Here is a 22,232-nt window from a genome sequence, read left to right as displayed (position 1 = left end):
CTCAGTATAGTATCCAGAGGGATCCTTTGAAAACTTAAATCAGATGATGATAATCCCATTTAAAACCCATTGTGACTTCTCATCTCAGTCAAACCCAAAGCCAAAGCCTTACCAAAGCTTATAAGGTCCTCTGTTGTGTGACTCTCATAACCTCTCTGAAGCTCTCCCTGCCCTTCTGAGGCTTCCTTTATATACTTCTCCAAGTTTTTTTTTTTTTCTCCTCCATTTGAAAAGTTAGCTAATCTTGCCCAAATTCTATGAAAGTAATTTTCACAATTATTTATATGTACATAACTTATGAAGAGATGTTTGCAACATTTCTTCATGATTATCTCCATATATATGGCTATCCTGAGTTATGCATAAAGATGCTCATCCAAAAATCATTTGCTGGATTTCTTAGATAGGAAAGGCAAATGGCAACAGTGTTACCCAAGATTTTGTGATGTTTCTGATGAATTTAGAAAGTGGAAAAGAATCACAGAAAGAAAATGTAAATATTAGGTCAACCACCCTAATGGGTACTTACCGTAATATGATGATGTCAACAAAGCACAGGTGAAGTGATTTGGATTTTTAACATTCTTTCCCAGCCTGAATGAATTCATCTCTGATTTGTAAAATTTGTCTTCGATTTCCATTTATGGAAATATTTTTCATCTTTCAGGGTCCTCTGAGAACTGATATTTTCTTTTTTTTTCTTTTCTTTTTTTAAAATATTTTATTTATTTATTTGACAGAGAGAGACACAGTGAGAGAGGGAATACAAGCAGGGGGAGTGGGAGAGGGAGAAGCAGGCTTCCCGCTGAGCAGGGAGCCCGATGCAGGGCTCCATCCCAGGACCCCAGGATCATGACCTGAGCCGAAGGCAGACGCTTAATGACTGAGCCACCCAGGGGCCCCGAGACCTGATATTTTCAATCCCACGTTCTGGGTTTGGTTCTGGGAAGAGCACTTCAACAGAATTATCATTTCTGTGGAATATCAGAGGTTTATTGTCTTAAACTTTGGAGCAAATTTTAGCAGCTGTGTTTCATTAAGAGCCCTAACCCAAGACAGTGTTCAACTACAGAAATACATAAATCTCCCTCATTTCTTACTTTACTTCTAAGGAAGAAACCTCAAGCTTCATGTAATAATATATATTTTTTCTAAATATATGTTTTTGATCAGCTTCTTTGACCTCAATAAAGCATCTTAACGGGCGGCTTGATAATGAGGTATGAGAGAAACCATTGCTGTCCCCAAGCACATGAAGTGTCTGGCTTGTCCATGGGGCTACCCTTGCTCCTCTTTTGTAGAGCTTGCTGGCTGCCATTTTGTTTGCTTGATACTTGAGTTCAGAAAGTCAATAGAAATGTTATATAGTAAGGACATAAGGAAAACACAACCTTGGGAAAGGATTACTGTTAATCTTTGGCATGAGAAATCAATTAAAACTCTATTCTTAAATTAATTTTATGCCTTATGCAAGTTATCTGTTGGCATTATAAGAATATTTCCTAGTGGCTAAGGATTGACTGGATGGGAAGACATGATCGGTAGATCAAAGTCAGGAGTAGGGTGATATGCTAAGTGAAACTGTACCAGAATTTCTCTTTGGTACAACTATACTCAAATAATTATACATTTGATTCCTTACTTAAAGAGCTCTTTTTCTTTTATTTTTCTTGTCTCTTCCCACTTCAGCCTTTTTCTCCATATTTCTCATGCTATCCAAAAGACTACTTCCTTATTTCCATTTTCTCCACCAAAAGAAAAAATGAGCAACTGTCTTAAATCAGTTTTCTTAAATCATTTTATAATAGGTTCACTTTTCCCCTTGCAGGAAGTAAAAATACTGTACTTGATCAAGAGAGATATGTATTGGAAAAATATCTGACCATTCTTGGCTGCTCTTATTTGGGAATTCTTATTTTTTTCTGTGTCACTTAAAGGGCAAACCCAATCTTTTGGGGGAAGTAATAGATCCCCATTAATTGTATTTAGTTATTTAGTTATTTGGGATGTAGAATTTTTTTTTAAGATTTTATTATTTATTTGTCAGAGAGAGAGAGAGCATAAGCTGGGGGAGTGGCAGGCAGAGGGAGAAGCAGGCTCCCCGCTGAGCAAGGAGCCCAATGCAGGGCTCAATCCCAGGACCCTGGGATCATGACCTGAGCTGAAGGCAGACGCTTAACTGACTGAGCCACCCAGGTATCCCATTGGGAAGAAGAATTTATAAAGCATTTGGCATCCTCTTCAAAAAAGTTTTACTTTCTATGTGGTTCAGAAGTTTGAGTATCTGGATCTCATTGAGAAATCAGGTAATGTCAAATGAACTCATAAGAACATTAGCAGGTAATTCCTGCTCTGCCACCAGCTATGTGAATCTGAGCAATTTAGTTAAACTTTCTAGGCCTTGACTTTAAAATAAGAACTTTTGACTACATGTCTAAGGTCATGCTGGGTTCTAGTTTATATAGTCCTGAATACAGTGAGACAGGTCAGTTTATGGAAGAAAAGGGGCTTCCAATTATTATGTGGTGCTTTTGGATTATATGCTTTTCTAATTTGCAACAGGTAACCTCTGGACCATGTCTTAATTTTCCCCTTAGGAGAAATTAGAATAATAATATTGACTTCAGGGGTGCCTGGGTGGCTCAGTCGGTTAAGTATCCTGCTTAAGATTCTCCCTCTCCCCCCACCCCCCCCTTCCCCCGTCACGTGCTCTCTCTCTCAAAAAAAAAAAAAAAAAAAACCCACTTCAGAGGGGTTTCCCTTCCTGCAGGTACCCTTTGATAATGTATAAATAATAAAATATGCAGTTGACAATCAAGACCTTAAAGGCAAATGGAAAAATAAATTTTGATATAAAAATATATATATATATATTACATTTTGCAGCATAGCAGAAAAATATATTAAGTCACATTGGCCCAGTGTTCTCACATTGCACTTTTCTTTGATAGGAAATTCTTGGTAAGGGATATGTTGTAGGAAACATTCAACTCTCACTGAGATGTCAATGCATTGGAATTTCATTTCCTAAAGAATCCCACAGAGAAGGCAGCGTGTGGGGGCTGCTCTGTGTGGCAGAGGCTGCAATACCATGTACCCCAGAGAACCTTCTCAGGCTCACAATGATAGAAGAGCACTGGGGTAGGTCTCACAAGAAACTGTAAACAACTGCCAAGAGTTAAGAAGACTGACCAAAGTTCATGACTGAGATGAGCGTGTGGTAATACCTTTGGCTCTTTTCTTGGCAATTCTTTAATCAAGGTCAGATGCTTGTGGAAAAATATTCCACTTTTCAGATGACTCCAGGAACCCACCAAGTGACATAATAGTGAGGGCCATCCTATTGTGTATCTGTGTTTCCCTTTCTCTGATTTCTTATTCATTTCATAAAAATTCCTGCCCATTACATCTTTTGGGTCATTTGGCTCAATTCACTGCCTTACATGACATCTGCATCTTGTAAACCTTTCCCGAGTTGTACGTTTTAGTTTAAACATGTTTGTGACAGTTTTACTGTCATAAGATGAACTTGTTTGTGCTGGTGTCTGCCAATTCACAGATGTCTTATTTATAGGATACGAGAGGGCGTTTTTCTCCATTTAGAACACACAGCTCATGAACCTTCACAGTCTTAAAATTCTCCTCACCCATGAAAGCTATGAGGACAGCACTGATCCAAGATTAAACAAACTTCGATTGGTCAAAATCCAGAACAATGGAGTTTAGTGAATATTTAGACAAGAAATTCTACTGCTCAAACCTATATCTTAATCCTCCACGTCTTTTAATAATTTGAGTGGCATTGTGGATTATGCAATGCATGTTCTTCTTACAGTTTGCTGAGATATATTTTACATGATTGCTTGTAGTGGAAGCTGATTATCAAATAGTGAAACAGGCAAGGGGCTTATTTCCAGTGGAGTAAGAGATCAGTGTTTACTTGCATCAGAAATGCACTCATTCATTCAATGGGGCATGTTTGTTTATTGCTTACTATAATACCAAGCACTGTTGGTTCTGAGGGCACAATGATAATCAATTCAGACACGATCTTTGCTCTCACTAATCTCAGACAAGAATAAGTGGACAATTATAATACAATATGTGAACTGCTAGGATGAGGCAGTACCTAGAAGGGATGCCCAACCCAGACTATGAGGTTGGAAAAGGCTTCCCTGAAGGCATAAAATCTTAATTGAGACCTGGAAAGTGATCTGATGGGAACCAAGTGTTCTGGTTACCTACTGTTGCATCACAATTGACCCCCAAACTTAGAGGCTTTATGCAAGAGGCTTTATTATATGCTTCAGTTTTATGGGTAAGGAATCTGGGCAGGGCTTAGCAGAGAGATTCCTGGGCTCTCTGTGATACTCAGTGTGTTATGCTCCAACCCCTATCACAACTGGAGCACTTTTTTTTTTTTTTTCATAACAGCTCAAGGCTCACCGAAGAGTGAGCCCCTAAGAGATGGAATCAGTAAGACTTTCCCTGACCAAGGCTCATCTACCCTATAGCATCACTTCTTCAACATCATGTTGTTTCCTAATAAGTCATAGGGAATGTCCAGATTCAAGGGGAAGCTATACCAAGGTGATGAGTAAAAGGAGGCAAGGTTCTCTGGGGAGCCATCTATGGAGACCAGCTACCTCAGCAGGTGATGGGGAAAAGAGGAGAAACTGAGTCTCAGGCAAGAAGAACATGGCTTTTTTGAGGAATTAGAGAGCTTAGCTGCTCTACACTCTGTGGCAGTGAAACACATGATATTTGCCTCCTTTTCTCTTTATCCAGTATAAATTACACTTGGCATTTGGGAGTTACTATTTGTAAGATTTTTTGTAATATACCTAACCATTTTTCTCCTTAGAAGCCTGCACAGCTTCCAATTTCCCAGAGGGAGGAAAAAAACATGAAAGTCACTGGCCATGATCTGTTGCCATTTGACCCTCATTCGAATGGCTCAGAAATCTTTGAACCCCACTCAAACCCAGTATATCAAGCCTAGTTTGACCTACAGAGCAAATATTTTCTGTTATGACAAGAAAGGACTGTATAGCTTGTATGTGACACCCTTGTCAACATAATGAGTTAATACTAACTGGTCTCTATCATCATCCCATACTATGCTACCTCTTTTCATAATATGTAATATGAAGTCCTTTTCTTAATTTGAGGCAAGCCTCTAATCTTATCCATTTATTCTGCTGATTAATCTCTTTTCTATTCCCCCTGGTAGTCAAGGCCAAGAGAAAATTGGTCAAAGATCTGAGAAAGCTGAGAGGGAGATATTCCAAACACCATGATTTTTAAAAATAAGGCAAACCTAACCTGTAAAATAACTCATGTGAGATCACCTATTGTTTATTGCTAATGAAAGTGAAGGCAGGGTGTTACCTTCATGTCTAATACTTTGCATTTTTAAGTATAAACCACCCCCTCTTACCACAGATTTTAGGGCCTCAAGGCAAGCAATTTCTAGTTTGCAAAACAAAACTACAACCACTTGATTGTGTCATAAATGGCTTAATCAAAGACAGACAAAATTTTTTTTCTCTTCCTCTTCTGGGTAGACCTCTATTTGAGTTGCTTGCACATTAAATCCACAGTTTATGTAGAAAATAACTTCTCACCTCACAGGCCAAGAATTTTTTTGGTTGTTTTTTTTTTTTTAAGTTTAAACAGAACATAAGGTTTTGAGATATAGAGGTCATCTTTACTCACCCGTGTTTCAAATACTCAGCACAGTATTCCTGTGAAACTGTGCATCAATTTCTTTTTCTCTATGTTAGAAAAATGTGTTTACAATTCCTTTGTAAAGAGTGCATCCTATCTATCACAAGGCCTTTGGTTGAGTCTAAGGCGCTGGTGGAGAGAAAGACCATTGTAGGTTCCCCAGTGGAGGAGAGACAGAAGAACATTTTCGGAACCCACCTGACTAATGTTCAAATTGAAGTTTGAATGGCTGTGACTAAACTTCTCTATCTTCCTTCTATTCCTTCTACTCTTCAGCAACATTTACTATACTCTTACAAGCCAGGGTTGAATGGGTAATTTTTTAGAAATTAAGAATGGATCTGGTTTCATGTCTTGGTTGCCATATTGCAGACAAGAGATGTATGGCATGATTGCAGAAGTCCAGAGATGGAGTGGCTTTGAGAGTGAGAGCCCTCTGGACATTTGCAGAAATCTTGAGGGAGGGTTTTGGACTTCTATGGGCATAAATGAATGTGTAAGTCAATCTTACTAAGGTCTTAATGGGGTGGAGTGTCACTGGACACCTTTGTTAAATGAAGATGGAGATAATAATAGAAACTATATGAGACCATTTATAAATTGTGACATCTTACAGAAAAGAAAAGTAGTATTATTTTTATAATACAATTTCAATATGTGATTAACATTCTTATCTCTAATGGGTTTATGAAAATGAAAAAGAAAGAGAAAAAAGTCATTATGAAGAATGGTGCATTTCTACAAAGAAAATACTAGGTATGACAGACCCATTAGGAATTAGTCTCTCTATTTGGTAAGCAATATTTTAAATTTAATAGACACAATACTCTTTCTGTTAGTTAAGAACAGGCCTAAACAGTGTCATCAATCTTCGGTATTTGTTAATGAATATTGTTTCACATGTAGGTGTCAAAATGAAATGCCTAATATGAAAATAAAATCAAACAATTTAATGTATCTTTCTGTGACAACATGAGTTGTACCTGAAATTACATTTAATAGGAAGAAATCCCTTTTTTATTTTTTTTGAGCAGAGAAATAGCCTCATGGGATTTTGGAACAATATATTTAAGCCATTTATATCAATGTGTCTATTTTAAAATTATGTATCTTTTTCTTTTAAAGGTTTTATTTACTTATTTGAGAGACAGAGAGCATGAGCAGGGGAGGAGCAGAGGGGGAGGAGGGACAAGCAGACTTCCCGCTGAGTACAGATCCCAATGTGGGGTTGATCCCAGGACCCTGAGATCACCACCTGAGCTGAAATCAAGAGTCGGTCAGATGCTCAACAGACTGAGCCACCCAGGTGCCCCAAGATTATGTATCTTCTAGCTGATTATTGTCAAATTTGACAGACACGATTAGAAAATAACAATAGTATCTTGGTTAAAGGCATTTTTCACTATAGTTAAGAAAATAAAATGCCCATATTTTGATGTTAGCATAATAGTATTAGTACAATACACTGACCACTAGATGGAGACAAGCCCTCCTAACTTCACCTATGATCGTTTTCTTACTGTGAGTAGAAACCGGAAACAAAGGATTAGGTTCATGCAGTACTGGATGCTCAGAATCATCACAGACAGAGGTATTTTAGGCTTCATTTACCCTCAACATCACAGGTCTCAGGAGCTGTGGAATGTTTATACAAAAATTTTCTGCTATCATTAGAAGTAATTTCCAAACTACAATGACAATTATAAAAGCAGGTCCCCTTTCTTTTTCTAACTATACTTTATCAAGATCTTCAGAATTCACTGGTTTTGTTTGTTTTGAGGTTTTGTCAAATTGTTTTTGATTGATTAAACATCAAAAACAGTTGCTCAATCATTATATTATTAAGAAGATATCTGGTGTTCAAATTTCAAGCAATTGTTTGACATAAATATGAAGAGAATATTTAGGAAAAACTGACATGAATTCATACTCAGGTTCTTAAGTGATATTTCGTCACACGACGGAAACATTGAATAAAATCAAGATTCTAGTTACTACTTCACATTCTAGCATCATCCTTTCTCCACCCCTAACGAGCGTTCTATTTAGTGGTCCTCAAACTTGCTCACATGGTTTTGTAAAACTCTGTACACTCTCATGCATTATAAAGAGGATATCTGTATTTTTTCATTATTTTTGAAGAATGAGATTTCAGTGTATTGTAAAAAGTGGCATGAAATAAAAATTTTAGGTACTTTTATATTACTTTTTTTTTAATATTCCAGTGGAATCTAAGGTTATAGCCATATGACCATAATCATCACCCATTTTTAAAAAAAAGGCATGATCAAGCCTTTCCTGTGAATGTTCCTTTTTTCTCCCTAAATTCACATTTTCCCCCACCAAATATCCTAATATATTTTATGCTTGGAAGTCATCCAACACTCTACCATGTTTTTCTGGCACAAAAATATGTGTCTCTACCATTATATTTTCTATGTGTTTGTTATTTGTTTTTTATCTGAATCCTACCTGCTAGAATGCAAACTTCATATGGATAGAAATTTCTTTTCTGTTTTGTCACTGCTGACTTCCTAGCACTTGAGACAGGACCCCATACAGAGCAGGTGCTGACTAAATATTTTTTTAATAAATGAAAGTGGAATTTAAAAGTTTTCAGCTTTTCTATGACCACAAGACTCTATGTTTTAAGTGTTTTGCCTAAATTGAGTTATCATGACAATTATTATTAACCCTCAATTTTAAAAACAATATAAAATACATTAAAATGTTGGTAATTATTAAGACAAAAAGTAAAATGTTGTTAAAAATACAGTTCTCAGTGAGATGAATGAAGCTTTTCTTATTTTTATTAAGTCACATATCCCTGGAGGGAATATTACTTTTTTTAAAATTTAAACTCAATTAGCCAAGATATAGTATATCACTAGTTACAGATGCACTGTTCAGTAATTCATCAGTTGCATATAACACCCAGTTCTCATCACATCACGTGCCCTCCTTAATGCCCATCACCCGGTTACCCCATCCCCCCTTTAGCAACCCTCAGTTTGTTTCTCAGAGTTAAGAGTCTCTCATGGTTTGTCTCCCCCTCTGATTTCTTCCTTTTTGCTAGAATGAAAGTTCAGTTTCAATTCTCTTTCATTTTTGAACTTTCACAGATGTAAACTAAAAAAAACTTTAATCACATAAATAAAACTGTGAAGAGGACGTTTAGAGCACTGGCATTCACTTGTTGAACTACTCCTGACTTAAGTGCCAAATATCACCTCATTATCCATCACTGAAAGAATTTTAATGATCCATCACTTAATAGATTTATTGGGTTCTTCTTCAGTTTTGCTGGAAGTTGAGTGTTAAGACACCTGACTGCCAATATGATGTCACCCAAAGACACCAGTGTTCCAGTGTCCTTTTGTTTGACGTCCTTGAAGTATGCCTTCCCTGGATGTGCTTTTTTTTTTTATAAAGTGAAAGTGGACAATCAAAAAAGAAAGGGGTACTCGTGATAGAAAAGGAAGAAGAATTTGGCCTTGTATGTTAGAATCATGCTACACTCTGAACCAAACATTTTTCTGAGCATTTTATTTATTTATTTATTTATTTATTTATTTATTTATTTATTTAAAATTTATTTATTTTAGAGAGAGAGAGAGCGGGAGGCAGGGGCAGAGGGAGAAGGAGAGAGAATCTCAAACAGATTCCACGCTGAGTGGGGCTTGGACTCACAACCCTGAGATCACGACCTCAGCCGAAACCAAGAGTCAGACACTCAACTGACGGTGACACCCACGTGCCCCTGTTCTGAGCATTTTATTTTATTTTATTTTATTTTATTTTATTTTATTTTTTTATTCTTATGTTAATCCCCATACATTACATCATTAATTTTAGATGAAGTGTTCCATGATTCATTGTTTGTGCATAACACCCAGTGCTCCATGCAGAATGTGCCCTCCTCAATACCCACCACCAGGCTAACCCATCCTCCCAACCCCCTCCCCTCTAGAACCCTCAGTTTGTTTTTCAGAGTCCATAGTCTCTCATGGTTCGTCTACCCCTCCGATTTCCCCCGCTTCATTCTTCCCCTCCTGCTACCTTCTTCTTTTTTCTTTCTTAACATATATTGCATTATTTGTTTCAGAGGTACAGATCTGAGATTCAACAGTCTTGCACAATTCACAGCGCTTACCAGAGCACATACCCTCCCCAGTGTCTATCACCCAGTCACCCCATCCCTCCCACCCCACCCCCCACTCCAGCAACCCTCAGTTTGTTGTTCTGAGCATTTTAGATGCCAATACATTTCATCCTCAGAACAGCCTCATGAATCATTTTGATCTCCATCTTACAGTTGAGGAAATTGAGGCACAGAGAATTTAATACACTTACTCAAGATCATACAGGAAATAGCAAAGCCAAGATTCAATCCAGGTAGCTTGTGTTCAGAGCCCACACTCTTAATCATTGTCATATGGCACCTGAAAAAAAAATTTTTTTTTAATTCATAACTATACTAGAAAAACAGAGAAAAACTCTCACTGACCAGAAACTACAGGGAATAACTGAAAGATGGAAAGCAAACATAAGTAGAACAACATTAGGTAGACCATGAGAGCAGAGCTAGAAGGGGTGGATGGGGAGAAGACAGAAGCTGGGGTAACTCTTAGGGTCATTAGTTAGTTGGGTCCAGTAGCGGGAGCATCTAGGGGGTCAGACTCCTGGTACATGGCTTCTTGGCTAGGCGGGATGTTCTGCATCCTGGAGGCATCAGTAGGTAGGAGCTTGGGTTAGAGAAATGAGGCAGAACTCCAAGTGGCTGGCAAAACCTAGGGGAAGTGGTGTGTCCTCACACCCAGAAGACTAGCTGCTGAAGTATTCCATGCAGTGGCACCTATGTCTTCCAGGCCCTCTCTGTGCAAACAGGCTGCTGCACAAATTCTAGCAGCTCATCACAACCACTAACCCCTCCTTGGGTTGTGCAAACACACACAGCAGATAGTCCAATCAGAAATTTCAGCCATAAAATTGAGAGCACAATCTAGAATCACTGAACATTTAAGAATACAGTGAAATGGGGCCTACAGATTTGAGTGACCGAATAATTTATACCTGAAAACTGACGATTCTACAAATAAACATGGAGCACATAAAATAAATAATGAAACAGATCATGAAAATTAAAAATCTGGGGCGCCTGGGTGGCTCAGTCGGTTAAGCGTCTGCCTTCGGCTCAGGTCATGATCCCAGAGTCCTGGGATCGAGTCCTGCATCGGGCTCCCTGCTCCTTGGGAGCCTGCTTCTCCCTCTGCTTCTCTCTCTGTCTCTCATGAATAAATCAATAAAATCTTAAAAAAAAAAAAAAAGAAAATAAGACTGCTTGAAAAATTGATGAGCTTTTAATTCAAGAAGCTAGAAAAAAACCTACAGAAAGAAGAAAGGATGTTATATATGGAAAAGCAGAGATACATAAAGTGAAAACAGAGAAACAATAAAAGGATCAGTAACTAAAATCTGGTTTTTAAAATGACTAATAATATGGCAAATATTTTACATGATTGATATAGTAAAAAAGACATAAGAAAATAACAAATAGTAATAGGGCATAAGTATAGATCCAGTGCAACTGTAAAAGTCATTTGTGAATGCTAGTAACAATTTTTGTTCCATACATTCAAGTAACTAGATAAAATGCATATTTTATAAAAGCATTGCCAACAGTTGTGTTAAAAAGAAACAGAAAAAGGGCGCCTGGGTGGCTCAGTTGGTTAAGCGACTGCCTTCAGCTCAGGTCATGATCCTGGAGTCCCTGGATCGAGTCCCGCATCGGGCTCCCTGCTCGGCGGGGAGCCTGCTTCTCCCTCTCCCACTCCCCCCTGCTTGTGTTCCCTCTCTCGCTGTGTCTTTCTCTGTCAAATAAATAAATAAAATCTTTAACAACAACAAAAAAAGAAACAGAAAAAAAATAAACAAAGAAAATATTCACTCTTGGCACAATTAAAACAATTATTTCAGCATTCTAGGGGGTTCTGACCCTTCTCTCCAAATAAGGACTGGAAAATTCTAGAAGTGAGTTTTATGAAACGGTCAAAGGTTACATAACCTCTACTATGTATCGACTGTAAAAGGAATGAAAATTGCCAACTGGTTCTGTTAGATTAATATATACTAATACTGAAGCCAAACAAAGATAGTACAAGAAAAGTCAACTATATAGACCAAACTTCACTGTGAACTTGGAGATGAAAATTTAAAAGAAGTATTAAGAAATTAAATATAACATTTATTAAGGACCTATCTTAGTAGGTTGAAAAAGAAACATTATACGATCAACTTAATATTGTTGTAAGAAAATTTAAGAGAATATCTTTATGACCTTAGGATGCGGAAGAAGTTCACTATGGATAAATTGGAGTATATTGATTTTAAAAACATCTGTTCACCAAAAAAAAAAAAACCAAAAAAACCCAAAACACCATACCCGTGAGCAAGGTTTTGAAAAATCTACATTTTGGAGTGGATATTTATAATGCCGATATCCAACAAAGAAAACCATGTAAAAGTAATGAGTAACTCCTACACATATAGCAAAACCAAGCAATGGATTGGAATAGGAAGTGAAATCTCATAAACACGGTAAAGATGTTAGTAAAAAAGAAATTCACACTTGAAAACTACACTTCGGATTAACAAAAATTATATCTATTGTTGGCAATGTCTGGTGTTGCTAAGGTTTGGAGCCTGCTAGAAGTGTAAATTGTTACATCCATTTTGAAGTTTGACATCAAATAGAGTTGAAATCTAGAGAACCTGTGGCATATATGCTCAAAGAGGCATGTATGAAAATGTTCACCGTGTCATGAGTAATGGCAAAAAAAGGAAAAGCATTGGTCAGATAAACTGTGGAAAAATCTTGCAAATAGATATGGAACACGAGTGAAACGGTATGAACAACGGCTGCCCATATCAACTTGATTCAGTCTCAAACACAAACTGAAGATAGGACATTACTGAAGGATGCATAGGATACTATTTACGTAAAACCTTAAAACATGCCGAACAACTCTGGACGTTGTGTTGTAATAGTGTAAGCATGCATGAGAATGAGAACCAAATTCAGGTTGATGATTACCTCTGGGAAGGCAGAGATTGAGGAAAGAAATGCCCATAAGATGTGGAAAAGGTTGGGGCGCCTGGGTGGCTCAGTCGTTAAGCGTCTGCCTTCAGCTCAGGTCATGATTCCAGGTCCTGGGATCGAGCCCCGCATAGGGCTCTCCGCTCCGCAGGAGGCCTGCTTCTCCCTCTCCCATTCCCCCTGCTTGTGTTCCCTTTCTCACTGTGTCTCTCTCTCTGTCAAATAAAGAAATAAAGTCTTTAAAAAAAAAAAAAAAGATGTGGAAAAGGTGGTCAGGGAATGTCAGTCATATTTGTAATGAGATGTTTCTTAAAAAAAAAAAAAATTAAAAGTTAAAGCAAGTATGATCGACTGTTATAACTTGATGGGGTTTCGTAGCTAGGTCTTGGTTCCGGACACTTGCTATGGAAGAATGTTACTTGCTGTATATTTGAAATATTTCATAACTAAAGTAAATGCACTAAAAACAACAAACTGGAAACAATTCTTCAAAAAAAAAAAAATGGGTTTCAGCAGGGGCTTTATACAGGGTGGAATTGGATTAAAATATTTCACTTCCTGCTCTAAAAACCTGGGGCCGTCATTTTAAGGAAATCACATTCTTATCTTAACCTCAGTCTTCTGGATAAAAGTTTAGGTCTGTTTTCCCTGACTTTCTGAATTTTTCCAAGTGGGATCTTTCAGCAGTAATGATCCAAGGGTCTTATGATAGCAGCAGAGTCTTCAGACAATGTGATCATTAAGGGAAGGTGAAATTGAGAAGTCAGAAGAAAAGACTTCATTAGATTCAAATCGAAGTTTGGATATATATTAAGGAACAAACAAGCCATATATACATACACTGTGTGATTGGGGGGGAAAGTTCGTACTTTTTTTTTTTTTTTTTTTTAGCTGTTTCTGGAGAAGACTTTAAAAAGAACTCTTTATAGTCTCTTTTGAGCATTTTGTTTTCTTCTTTTTTGGGGCATGGTTAACAAATTAAAAAGCCTATTTCCTCTCCACAGCTGTGCGTCATTACCTTGGGGACTATTATGGGAACAGATTCTAAAGGAGTTCGTTCTGCCGTCTAGCAGCAAGAGCTTTTAACATAAACAAGCCTGCGACCTCCCCGATTGTTCCTGCTGGCTACTCTGACTGTCCTGTCTGCTGACTGGGGTGCATTCCCTGATAGCAGACTCCCGCCCTATGAAGTCATGGTGCCTGAAGATACGGGATGCAAGGACAGGTCTGAAATAAATTCAGTGAGTTTGCTTACGGATGAGGTCCTGAGGAGGTCATGGCTACAGCTTCCGGGAGTTATGGGAAATTGGACTGTTCAAGGAGATTGTATTTTAAACCTATAGGTATTTGTTAATTTTTACTATTTTCATGAACATGAGAAACTAAAACTAGTGTGTTTTTTGGGAAAAAAAAAATCAATATTTTCCGGTAGGGAAAATTACATATTTTAAAGTTCTGACTTCTTAAATAGCCAAAATAGACATGTTTTACCAAAGATCCATCCGTGAAATGAGAATTTTATAAAGATTGTTTAAGGTTAAAAACGCGATAATGAAGCTGTTGCTGGCTTTGTTTATAATGTACTGAAGTAACTAGTTTGACTTCAAATGTTTAAATTTACTTTGTTTGCTAGACATCTTCACCTTATCAGAAAAGAATTTACTTAACAAGACTAATTTGGAGAATTGAGAAAATAAGACTTTGGGAAATGGGACAAGGGTAAGGACAATATAATTTTCTAGGATATTAACCATCTATCTGCTTCAGAGACAGAATGATGTGGGTGCTTACTGAGGATGAACTTGACTGTGCCTAAAAATAATAAGGCATAGGTGCTCCCTCTAACTGACTTGCAACAATAGAAGGATCTTGGTAAATGGTGCTGGCATATGGTCCTCTCCAGCTGAGATCACGGAGTCTTGGACTTTTAGAGTTGGAGGACTTTTTATATCAATAAGGAACTGTGACTCAGGTTAATGGACTTGGGCGAAGCCACACATCACAATGGTCTAGGTAGCCTTTTTTTAAAGATTTTATTTTTTTAGAGCAGTTTTAGGTTCACAGCCAAACTGAGAGGATGGCACGGAGATTTTCCATATACTTTTGCCCCCACACAGGCACAGCCTCCACTGTGGGCTCCACTATTATAAAATCCCCCACTAGAGTGGTAATTTTTTACAATTGATGAAGCTATATATCGTAATCACCTAAAGTTCATAGTTGACTTTAGGGTTTTTTCCTTGGTGTTATACCTTCTATGGGTTTGAACAAATATATAATGACATGTATACATCATTATGATATCATACAGAGTATTTTCACTGCCCTAAAAATCCTCCGTGCTCTATACTCTGACTATTCATCCCCCCTTCTCCCCCCTCCAACCCGCAACCACTGATCTTTTTACTGTCTCCAGTTTTGCTATTACCAGAAGGTCATATAGTTGGAATCATACAGTATGCATCCTCTTCAGCTTGGCTTCTTTCACTTAATAATATGCATTTTAAGTTTCCTCCATGTCTTTTCATGGCTTGATAGCATGATGAGCTGAATAATACTCCACTGTTGGGATGTACAATTTATCCATTTAGCTTCTGAAGTATATCTTGGTTGCTTCCAAGTTTTGGTAATTATGAATAAAGCTTCCATGAAACATCTGTATACAGGTTTTTTGGGTTTTTGTTTTGGGTTTTTTTGTTTTTGTTGTTGTTTTTTGTCTTTGTTTTGTTTTGTTTTGACATAAGCTTTCAACACTTTGAGGAAATACTAAGCAGGGCAATTGCTGGATTATATGGTAAGAGTATGTTTATTTTGTTTCTTTATTTTTATAAAACTGTCTCCCAAAGTGGCTGTACCATTTTGCATTTCCACAGTAATGAATGAGAGTTCCCATCACTCTATATCCTCTCCTCTCCAGCATGTGGTGTTGTTAGTGTTCTGGACTTCGGCCATTCTACTGGATGTGTAGTGGTATCTCATGGTCGTTTTAATTAGCATTTATCTGATAACATATGATGCAGAGCATCTTTTCCTACACTTAGTTGTCATCTGTGTATCTTCCTTGATGAGGTATCTGTTAAGGTCTTTGGCCCATTTTTAAAGCAGGTTCTTATGTGTTTTTACTGTTGTGTTTTCTTTGTATACTTTGGATAACAGTCCTTTATCAGATGTGTCTTTTATACATAGTTTCTCTCAGTCTGTGATTTATCTCTCATTCTCTTGACATTGTCTTATGCAGAAGTTTTTAATTTTAATGAAATCCAGTTTATCAATTACTTTTATCATGGATCATGCCTTTGGTGTTGTATCTAAAAAGTCATTGCCACATCCAAGGTCATCTAGGTTTTCTCTTCTGTTATCTTCTAGGTGTTTATAGTTTTGCATTTTACATTTATGTCTATGATCCATTTTGAGTTAGTTTTTGTGAAGGGTATAAGGTCTGTGTTTAGATTCTTTTTTTGGGGGGTGGGGGTATGGATATCTAGTTGTTCCAGCACCATTTTTTGAAAAGACCATCTTTGCTCCATTGTATTGCCTTTGTTTCTTTGTCAAAGATCAGTTGAATATATTTATGTGTGTCTATTTCTGGGATCTCTATTATATTACGCTGATCTGTTTGTCTATTCTTTCTCCAGTGCCACATTGTCTTGATTACTGTAGGTTTATAGTAAATCTTGAAGTCAGATAGTGTCAGTTCTCCACCTTTGTCCTTCTCCTTCAATACTGTGTTGGCTCTTCTGGGTCTTTTGCTTCTTTGTATAAACTTCAGAGTCAATTTGTTGATATCCGTAAAGCAGTCTTCCAGGATTTGGGTTGGGATTACATTGAATCTGTAATTAAGTTGGAAAGACTTAACATCTTGACAATATTGAGTCTTCTTATCTGTGAACACGAACTATCTCTTCATTTATTTAGTTCTTTGATTATTCATAGCCTCAGTCTATTTAATTTCTTTTGTGTCCCAATCATGCCTTGATTAAGTGATCCTTTCAACCGGAGACCATAAATAATGCCCTATTAAAGAGGTCTCCCCAAACTCTTCTAGAGTCATTCTGAGAGCTACTTTATCCAAACCTCCAAAATTCTTAGCAAGTAAATTGAATAAACTTTTGTTCAGAAATTCAATATGAAAGATATTATGCTCTGTGCTGGAGGTAAAACAAAATAAATCATTGTTCCTCAAGAAGTTAAGCTTGATGTTGTAGATGAGAAACTTGTAGAAACCTACCCAAACATTTTTAGGGGTATTTGTGCTCAGGAGATATTGGGAACTTGATTTTTCCCATCTCCTATTGTCTTGAAACAAAGTTATTACAGCTGAACTACAGAGGGATTATTTGTTATTTGAATAAGCACTGTGTCCACATTACATCATCCCAAGTCATATTACCTAATATATATTAAGGGAGGGTTTTATAATTGGTGGCATCTTGGCTTTGGCTATGGTGCTTTCCTTAATATCTTGGCTGGCTTAATAATCATTGTCAGTTCCTATATTAAATGGTTTATCCTACACAAATATAGACCTAAGTAGTGCTGGATATACATTATCATTGTCTGTGTTTTGGTGTGTGTGGTTGTTGTTGTTGTTGTTTTCCTCTACTGTCTTAGGCAGAAATCTGTTCCAAATTAAGATAGACTTCTGATTAATCATCTGGAAAATGGCCTTCTGTTTGCCAAAGGTTTATTCAGGTTCTTTTACTGCAATATTATTACCATTTCCATTTTTTCTTCTAATCCATATATTAAGATTAAATTTACAAAATAGGAGGTTATCCTTGAACTATTAAAAAAGGAAAAAATCCAAAATCCAAGAATGTGATTATAACTTGGTCTAGTCATGAACATTCATGCTTCCAACACACACACAAGACACAATTTTATTAGTGTACAGTTTGTACTGTATGCTCTTACATTTCAGTCTGTCATGCCCTAAAAATGCTTTTTTACTTGGATAAGTAATAAAATTCACTCAATGGCTAAGGTTGTTTTGTGTCTGATTTCCACTGTGTGGCTGTACAACTTTTGGGAATGTCTGATCAGTGCCAAACAAGGGCATAATTTTACCAATTGTAGGTCTCTTAGCAGAGTGTTCAGTGTGTGGGCTCTCTCTGTCTCCCACTCAGAATTTTATCCTTACATGTAGTTTGTCTACTTTTTATTTTACAAGTCCAAGTAAAATTTTTATTTTGGCCTAAAGCGCACTTTTTTTATGTACGTTGTAGTGGTTTTCTTAGTGTTACTTTTGAGAAGACTTTTAATGAACCCACAAAAAGTTGTATTACATTAAAATATACACAACAAAACAATAGTCTTCTAGATGTTCAGAATCATGCAATCAGAGGTGATCTGGTTGGTTCTATCACTGAGTAGCTCCCCTGCTTAAGAATTTGCCAGCAGATACCAGTTCTTCTGCTCCTCCTTACCATGTAATTCACTAAAGTTAGCGTCCAAAACCTACACACACAAAGTAAACACTTTTCAAGCCACATCAGTACAAAAATTCGATTAGAAAGCCTAAATGTGTCATCAGACAGTTGCCTTAACCAAGCTCATTACTAGAAAACAGGCAGTATCTTACCAAGTCAATTTTAAACTTCCTAGATATACAAATTCCTTTGAAAGAACTAAAGTACAATATCTTAGGATATGTGAAGAATAGACAGGGCATTATTCTTACATGCACCTGACTAAACACAATCCAGTCTTCTCAGGAGCTGCTTTGCGAGAGGGAGTCCCAGCTAAATGCTGTCAGCTTGGAATCTTCTTTTCCTTGAGTACTTTACTCTGCTAGTGGGTGGGCAGCACACATCAGTTGCTGAGTCAAGTCTGAAACGTACAAAGAAAGACCTTTCTCCAGTGCCAGTCTCAGATGGCTGACAAGAATGGAGCTGTCTGGTGGGTGTCCAGCCTCTCAAGGTCACCCTCCATCTCTACTTATGGTAGAAATAAAGTTTGGAAAGCAGTGTGCTTGCTTTTAAGGCTCTTTTTTTCCTCTAGCAAATAGATAAACATGCTCGTCTAAAATAACATCTTTTTTCTTCACTTTGCAAACTTGCTATTTTATTTCTAAAATTCTAGGATTTTGAAAACAGATTTAAATGGGGATTTTCTAGCTCCAGCAGCAGACTTAAGAAGAAGTAAAACCCATGGCATCTAACGGAATGTATAATTGTGAATAAAAACTGAATGGCTAATGATGATGAAAAAGTTTATTAATATGTATTTACAAAGTTGATTGTGTTGCTTAATTAACAATATGGTATTCAAAATTCAAATACAGGAGGTCATATACTGTGACACGACTTAAAAGGCAAAACCTGAGGAACATCCTTACACAAGAGTGCAAAGGAGAAGGAGAGCCCAAAGAGACAGAAAAAGACTGGCCAGAGAGGAGATGTAATAGGAAAATTAAGAGATTGGTAAGGGCCACTGATTGATAGAAGTAGGATCCCTTTTACAGTGGCTTAAGATGTGATAAGACAATGAGAAAGAGAGTCAGTATGTACAAATATTTCTTAAAAAAACTATTTGGCTGTCAAAGGGAGGAAAGAAATAGAGTAATAACTAGGGGAGAAAGTGGAAATTGGAAAGATCTTAAAAATGGGAGGGTCTTGTATATTTTTAAAATACTCATGGAAAAAATCCAGTAGAGAGTAGGGAACTTTAGATACAGGAGGGGAGGTAGGCAATGAATAGAGTAAATTCCTTGAAAGAAGTTGGGGGTGCTGGGACCCGGACAATGAATGAAAGAATTAGCTTCAGGTGGAAGGAGAAGCACCTCTTCCATTGTGTGTGTGTATAGATATAGATGTAGATAGGCATATACATCTATCTATCTCTCTACATATGACAACAAGATGGTTTGCAAATGCAGATACGTATGTAATTTTGTTAGTGGGAAGTTCTCATACCAGAAATTTTTATTTTATAGCATGATATTTAAAAATCTATCCATAGCCAAGCCTCTATATGATTGTCATTCATACACCTGGTTTTACAACTAATATTTTTATTTAATGTAATTAATGTAATTAAATGAATTTCCTTCTTCTGGATAATTTTTAGAATTTAGCATATTTACAACATTGTTTTGAAATATAAAGTACCCAGGTATATAAACACTTTGCATCACATACAGAATTTTTCTTTCTACCTTATGCAGTTTCTATCTTTATACTATACACTTATTTGGCATTAGGATTTCCCTCTAGTGGATGGAAAATAATTTTTAAATTTTAGCTGTAGCTTTTAGATTTAGATGGTAGTCTGTATGAATAACTTAAGGCATGTAGCTTAAGGAATAAATCGGAAATTCAGGCAAAAGTGTTTGCAAAGGGATGTTTATTGTATCATTCATAAAAAGTACATAGAAAAATTGGATACAATCTAGACTTCAATCATAATGGATGAGTATAGCTAATAAAATATATACCCATTTATATTATTCACAAAAACTTAAATAATATCAATGTTTATATGATAGTGATTGATAAACAGCATGCAAAATTTATAAATGTAATTTCTTTATTATGTTAATATAACCATGCATTGAAAAAGTGTGGATTATTTGATAAGTTGTTATTTGTTTTGATTCTTTGTTTTTTGTGCTTACCTATGTTCTCATAAGCAGAAAAAATTAATATATTTTGAGAAACATGTTATTAGATTGTTCTATTTTGAGGAAAATATGTTTACATTGTTTCTAATCACTAAACTTTTAGATGATATGCCCATCTTGTAATAAATCTATCGTTTCATCTTAAGTGTCAGACTTGATATTTACCTCGATATCCATTTCTATTTTGTGTTATAAAAATGATGTCAATTACACTTCAATAAAAAAGTGTTCTTTTTCTTCTAAATTTACTATCATTTTTTTTCTGAAAGTTAAAACATTTGCATATAATAAAGGGAATACAGGCTAAATGCAAAGGCAAAAAAGAGTCAAGTCCATTCCATTTAAGATTTGTTGTAGTTAACATAAATCATCTCTCTCTGCCTTTCCTCTAGGTCTTTCCAGCTGGACCTTTTTACTTGGTCTGTGCCTTAAGTCAGAGGACAGTATGTACCCTACCTGTACTGGAGCATTTTATTATTTGTTAGAATTTTTCCTAGTGCTAGGTCATTTTGGGCAAGAAGTCATTACCACTTAGAAAAGAGGCAGAAGGGAAAGCAAAAATAATGTACTCTAAAAAGGACAGTACTTGCGAGTTGCATATAACTGTGTTATTTTAAACCAGCAAGAGTTGGGTTTAGTGGTGGCAGCCACATCTATCCTGTAGCTTGTCATTGAAGAGAACCAGGTATTACAGGAACCACAAGCAGACTGTACAATTAGGGTTAGGTGAAAGGATTGGGTAATCCTGCAAAGGTCACTGTTACATAACACTTCAGTCACTGCCCAGGGATATGAGTGGTAACTGAATATTATAGAGGGAACTGTTAGCTTTGTCGAAGCCAAGGGTCACTTGTTTCCATTATAAACCTTGTTTTGGAGTTAAGTTGGTTTATAACCCAGACAGTTTAATTCACATCAGGCCAAAACCTGGCATTCAAATTAAAAGCCCAGAGGTACTTTTTTTCCCCAATAATAGTGACCAAGAGGCAGAACCAAACCTATGACACAGGTTTTTCTGCCTTCCTGATTAAAACAAAATATAACAAAACAAAATGAACCTTTACTACCCTATGGTAATATGATTTCTTTGTAATGTAGCCACAGGGAACAGGTGCTGGTAATCTTATATATACCAGGGCTCCCCCTTGACATGTTGAAGTGACTTGCCCAGAGATACACAGCATATTGAATGGCAGGATAGAAAAGAACTCAGGCCTGTTTTGTGACTATTTTGCATTTTTAGATTCTTTTTGCCCCAGTCTTATCAACTGATACTCCGTTGACTCATTCAATATCCCCAAAGAAATGACTGTTAAACCACTGATAAGTGGAACATGAGCTTATTACATTCTCATGGCCATAAAATGAATCAAAAATTGAATTGGGGAAAAAAAAGAAGGTTATGAAGCCAGGATCATGTTTCTATAAAACCACAGTTAGTTGAAAAGTGAGTTTAATCAGTCAACTGAACAATCGTTTTATCTCCATAATATCAAAAGGAAATTTTTGTGGTAGATTGTTTTTCTTTCATAAATTACAACAATTATTTTGTCAATATTAAAGTCAGACTTTTTGATGTAAATAGAGTAAATGGCATTTTCTTGAGCTATGTATTACATCCAGTTGGCTGGAGCTAGGTATATACAGCTTGACTTCCTGCATTAGCTGGCTTTCCTGAAATCCAACCCAGAAAAACATCCTACATCATTATACCATGGCTGAGTATTTAAAAGTGACCTTCTCTCCCAGATCTGGAAGCCCATTCTACCAAGGCAGCAGAATAGG

General features: G+C 36.6%; 1 long non-coding RNA gene across 1 annotated transcript in view; it reads right to left on the bottom strand.

The window, feature by feature from the left end:
• Nucleotides 1–22,232, bottom strand: part of LOC118000779 — a 59,556-nt gene that overhangs the window by 34,574 nt on the left and 2,750 nt on the right. The window contains exon 2 of the long non-coding RNA XR_004676555.1: nt 10,084–10,172. This is a non-coding gene — a long non-coding RNA (uncharacterized LOC118000779). The remainder of the gene's footprint in view (nt 1–10,083; nt 10,173–22,232) is intronic.

The sequence above is a fragment of the Mirounga leonina genome, unplaced genomic scaffold (genome assembly GCF_011800145.1).
Source record: "Mirounga leonina isolate KUSES-001 unplaced genomic scaffold, KU_Mleo_1.0 Mir_53, whole genome shotgun sequence".
NCBI lineage: Eukaryota > Metazoa > Chordata > Mammalia > Carnivora > Phocidae > Mirounga > Mirounga leonina.
This window is presented reverse-complemented; position numbering and strand designations above follow the sequence as displayed.